Source organism: Canis lupus, chromosome 27 (assembly GCF_011100685.1).
Source record: "Canis lupus familiaris isolate Mischka breed German Shepherd chromosome 27, alternate assembly UU_Cfam_GSD_1.0, whole genome shotgun sequence".
NCBI classification, from domain to species: Eukaryota; Metazoa; Chordata; class Mammalia; order Carnivora; family Canidae; genus Canis; species Canis lupus.
This window is the reverse complement of record NC_049248.1, coordinates 39,399,518-39,404,785: the sequence shown is the minus strand read 5'-3', so window position 1 is coordinate 39,404,785 and position 5,268 is coordinate 39,399,518. Positions and strand designations below refer to the sequence as shown.

The following is a 5,268-nucleotide window of genomic DNA, read 5'->3' as shown; positions in this document are numbered from 1 at the left end:
TTTAACTTCTTGAGGAACCTCCACACTGTTTTCCAGAGTGGCTGCACCAGCTTGCATTCCCACCAACAGTGCGAGAGGGTTCCCCTTTCTCCAAATCCTCGCCAACATTAATTGTGTCCTGTGTGGTTAATTTTAGCCATTCTCACTGGTGTGAGGTGGTATCTCCTTGTGGTTTTGATTTGAAATACAAACCATTTTAAACTATTTAAAACCATTTAAGTAAAATAAATAGAAAATATTGCATTTCTATTGGTCTGTTTTGCCTTTTGAACTAGCTTGGAGTGTGGTTCATGATGGAAAACACAATTAATTAGTTGCTATTCCAAGCTCCTTAGGTTTCAATAATTCTTACTCTTTAAGCCTCAGAACCATTTTTTTCTTTGTTTTTTGGTTTTTTTGTTGGTTTGTTTGTTTTTTGCAGTGATAATGGTATTCTTCATTAGCATTGCCACTATACTGGGACCAACACCCCCAGGACTGGAGTTATGTCACTGGCTTTCTTTCTGACTCCTTCAAAATCCACATCTCCAACTAACTAGCAGATATGGAATCTTGAAGTCTATTTATTTCCACACTGGTGACTGCTCCTCCCTCCTTGATCATATCTGCTGTGATTAGATTTGGACTGTCTGCAGCAGAGACCACAATATCTGCAAGAACGGTATTTTTCTTCAGGTCTTCTTTGGGAGGCATTGCCTTCAGGGTGTTCCTGCGCCCCATCTGTGTGTAGGATCATTGCAATGGGCATTCCAACATTTTTGACCTTCCAGCAGCAACCACATTCTTCCCTAGGGTTGGAATGCTAATTTGCTTAATTATTTCCCAGACCTCCCGTGGGATAGCTGGTAATATGGAATACTGATCCAAACACATTCGCCCTCCTTGAATGACATGAAAGCCATCAACATCCTTGTCTGGAGGATTATCGCATTATAGATACAGCATTACAGATCTCGCCCTCATCAGTGTGCTCTGGGAGACGCAGCTGAACAAGGAGGCCACTTGTATTATCCTTATTCGGTTTATTGATTAAATTCCACAGCTCTTCTTCTGAAACTAAAGCTAATTTCACAATGGTTTGGTGGTTCCCACATCTGCAGCCACCTGGTTTTGTTGAGGGTGTAGGAGTGACTTGGCAGGATTCTCACCAACCAGAACCATGCTCACAATCACTTTGGCCACTTGTTGCCCAGTGCCAGCCATTCATCCAACTCCTACCACACTTCCTGCTTGATCTGCTAGGCAAGTTTCCTTCCAGAAATGACACCAGCTTCATTTGGAACTGCCAAGTGGCGGAAGGAGCAATGGCGGAGGGTGGCAGCTCTTCGAGGGCCAGGGCAGCCCGGTGGCTGATGTGGACACAATGGAAGCAGCGGTCATCACCTGTCCCAGTGTCCACACCAGGCAAGACTAGTCTTCAGTCGACTACTTTACAATGAAAATAATTATTATGTGGCTGTTCTCCAAATGTAGTGATTCTAAGTTTAATAATCTAATTTTTAAATTAAAGCAGCAGTATCCCAACTGTTTTAATTATATCCCTCATTAATGAAAAAAATGTATCAGCACACTCTCCCAATCCATATGGATTTATTTATAAATTATATACCCATGCCAGTATATCAATATGTTATCTATATTAGAAAGCATGCATAAAAGAGCAATTTAAAAGGGTGACATAGAGATAAAAGTCAGTGACTTTTTTTCTTATTTTATTCATTACTAGAACAATATCACTCAATTATGATGATGAATTAACATTCAAAGCTCATTCCTTTTAAAAACGCCTTGTTAATCCTGATGGCTTCATGTTCCCCCTTTGGCTAATAAAACAGGCGCCACACAAACTCAAGGCAAGGTTCATAATTAACAAGAGGGGAGGTAAATCCACATTTTAAGTAGTCTTTCTACTAAGTTTAAGTTTGGAGGTTGACTTTTGGTCAAATAGACCAGAACCTTGCTTTGCCTCATAATGTGGCTGATAAAAAGCTTGCATGTCCTAAGAATCAGAGATGTACACACTGTGCCATTTTCTTTTGTTTGGTTGTGCTTATTACTGGGGGGATTTGTGTTTACTCCTCTCCATTGTGTGAGAGGTAGTTTAGTTGGAACCAGATGCCACATGCCACACACCCACTGAGACACATCTGGACTCCAACATGTGGCCATTCAATGAAAGTGAACAACAACAACAAAAATGCATCAGCTCCTTGCTTAGGGAACTTCCACTTTCCCTCCCAGAGACCTAAAGAACCACAGGGGGATGCTTTGGGCTGACCAAGCAGGTGAGGTGCCTGCATCAATGAGAATGTTTAAATAATAGGAAAATTGGACTCATTTTGTGTTGCTTCTTATAAATACAGATATAGATGCCCACTGTCTTACAGGGCCCCCAGAGTGCACAGACTCTAGTCAGAGACATATTTGCTACTACCTCGTCCTGTAAAGTTCACTGGGAACTTCCCAGTGCTGCTCATAAATGGATGTCCCAGAAAGCTGCTTCTCAGAGGTCAGGTGTTTACATAATAACTTCACAAGTTTGCCTTACCTATCTATTTTCTGTATTTCTGTTTTTAAAAATATTTTATTTATTTATTCATGAGAGACACAGAGAGGCAGAGACACAGGCAGAGGGACAAGCAGGTTCCTTGCAGGGAGCCCCATGCGGGACTCGATCCCAGACCCCGGGATCACGACCTGAGTTGAAGGCAGATGCTCAACTGCTGAGCCACCGGGCATCGCGCATTTTCTATATTCTTAATATTGATATCTGTATTGACTTATAGGTTAAATTTATTTAAAAAGGAACTATTGTGTCACTGGCATGAATGGAAAAATCCGTCTCACTTCCCTTCAACTTGTTTGCCAAAGCCCTGTTCTTCTGACCGCAGTCTGCACCTCGCAGCTGAGAGCCCAGAGTGCCCCCGGCTCACCCCCCTGCCATGCCCAGCATTCAGTGCAGCCCAGGGACACCATGGACAGGAAAGTGCATCGCCCTCCACCTGCGACAGGCTTCTCAGCAACCAGCACACAGAGGGTGGGGAGGAGGAGGGTGCTGGCCCGCTGGCAGGCGCAGCCTTCACAGATCAGCTTGCACACCATACTCGAGGAAACACATCTTTTTTTTTTGTTGTTTACTTTGCTTCTAGGAAACACAGAACTAAATATAAGACTCAGCTATAGTCATGATATTGTCCTTAGGGCTTGTGTATTAGGGTTAGAGTCCCTTACCACTCCTCACCCTGGGTCTTGATTTGCTACTATCAGTTGTGGCCTTCTCAGTTCTTATTCATTGTTTGCGTTGATGGCACGCTGGTATTCTTGTGGATGCGTTCTTGTACAAGCCAGCGCAAAGCTTTGTGCAACACAGCAAACGTACATATCTCCTGTGACATTCCCTGCCTCTAGATGTCATTACTGAGTTCATGTCTCATGAGGATAGAAGTCTGTGTATCCTATGGAGGACAGCACTAAGGACGTATTGGATGCCTTATTATATCTAAGATATTTCACAACTTACTTTGTAAATTCTACACAAAGATCCACTCGCTTATTCTCAAAACAAACTTGAGTAAAGGGCACATGAGAATGTGGTAGAGGGGATCCCTGGGTGGCTCAGCGGTTCAGCACCTGCCTTTGGCCTAGGGTCTGATCCTGGAGTCCCGGGATCAAGTCCCATGTCGGGCTCCTTGCATGCGGCCTGCCTTCTCCCTGTGTCTCTGCCTCTCCCCCTCTTTCTCTCTGTGTCGCTCATGAATAAATGAATAAAATCTTAAAAAAAGAAAAAAAGAGAATGTGGTAGAAGTGTTAGATGGCCAGTTCTCTCAAGAGACCATGTTCTCTCTCTGCCTCCCTCTTTCTTTCCCTCTCTCCCTCCCTTCCTTCCTCTCTTTCTCTTGTCCCCTCTCTTCCTTCCTCTCCCCTTCTCCCCTCCTCTCTTCCCCTGTTTCTCCCTTGTCCCCCACCATAAGACCAATTCTGATTTAGCCTGGTGGAGGCTGAGATGAACCTCCTGAAGCAGAACCAATGTGTCAGAGCTGAAGCCATGCTGCCCCCAGATGCTCTGCCAATGGACCCCAGCTGAGCTCAGCTGAGCCTCTCTCAGATCAGCAGAACCACCCAGCCATAGACTTGTGGGAAATCATAAGTGGTTGTTGTTTTGGCCATTAGGTTCTGGGTGGCTTGCTCTGTGGCGACAGCTAACTGATAGACTCGGAGTGAGGTTACATGACAGTTTGTTGGTGGCAGAGCTAGGAGTAGAATCCGGCTGCTTCTTATTCCTGGTCTAGGTGTTTGTCTATCATAGCATATTCCTGAATCTATCTACCTGCCTTCCCCTCAAGGAGCTGAGCTCTTGTCTTCTGAAGAGTGACCGCTGGTGCATCCTGTCCCCTCATGGAGTCAAAGGCAGCCACATGGATGCATGGATGACATCCTTAGGCAAAGAAGGTCCATTTGGATTTTGCAGAATGACTCTCTGTTTTAGAAGCCGTATCAAACAGTCTTCGGTTGTTCTGGGACTATCTGGCATAGCCATCTGTCTGTTTTTTTTTTTGTTTTTTGTTTTTTTTTTGCAGAAAAATGTCATAAACCAAATCACATTAGCTCTATTTGATTTTCCATCTTAACGTGCGGTGTTAAAATAAAATGCACATTGTCATCTAGAGGTCATGGAATAAACACATCAATTCCCCGTGTGGCTGTGACTCTGAGATGCCTTCAGGGAACGTGGTGAGGTGCCTTTCCCTCCCGTTGCACCTTGGCGTCCTGCTTTACTTCTGCCTGGGGTATGAAATGTCAGCCTGTAGCTGATACTAGGCTTGATTTCTAAGACCAGCCTCATTCGCATGCTTTGTAAAATCTCCTATCAACATAGTAAGAAAGGTCACTTAACAATGGGGCAATCAATAGGTTTCCACCCCATGAATGAAGTTTGGTGTAAAAAGAAGCAAAAATAGTACCAGAAATAAATTATCAGCTTATCAACATGTTTATTAAGTGCATCATACTCGGAGCACCAGATGTGAGAAAGACAAAGGCTAAATGCCAGCAGCAGGGTTGCTAAGTAAATTATTTGGCTTGTCGCTGGTAATGAGAGGTTGTACTTGGTGGGAGTCGCCATGAAATTATATGTTTCTGCTGTGTTGTTCCTCAATGAACCGTGATCAACTCTAGGAATTGTTTGGATAAATTTTCCCTTTGGTGTTGACAGAAAAGAAAATCCTCTCTTAAGAGAAAACCTTTATAAGCTCCAAATGTTTTTTTTTT

The 5,268-nt window shown here is 43.7% G+C and overlaps 1 pseudogene; it reads right to left on the bottom strand.

Annotated features, from left to right (window-relative positions):
• Positions 1 to 306: 306 nt before the first annotated feature.
• LOC119877670 lies at positions 307 to 3,102 on the bottom strand (annotated as a pseudogene).
• Between the last annotated feature and the right edge of the window lie 2,166 nt (positions 3,103 to 5,268).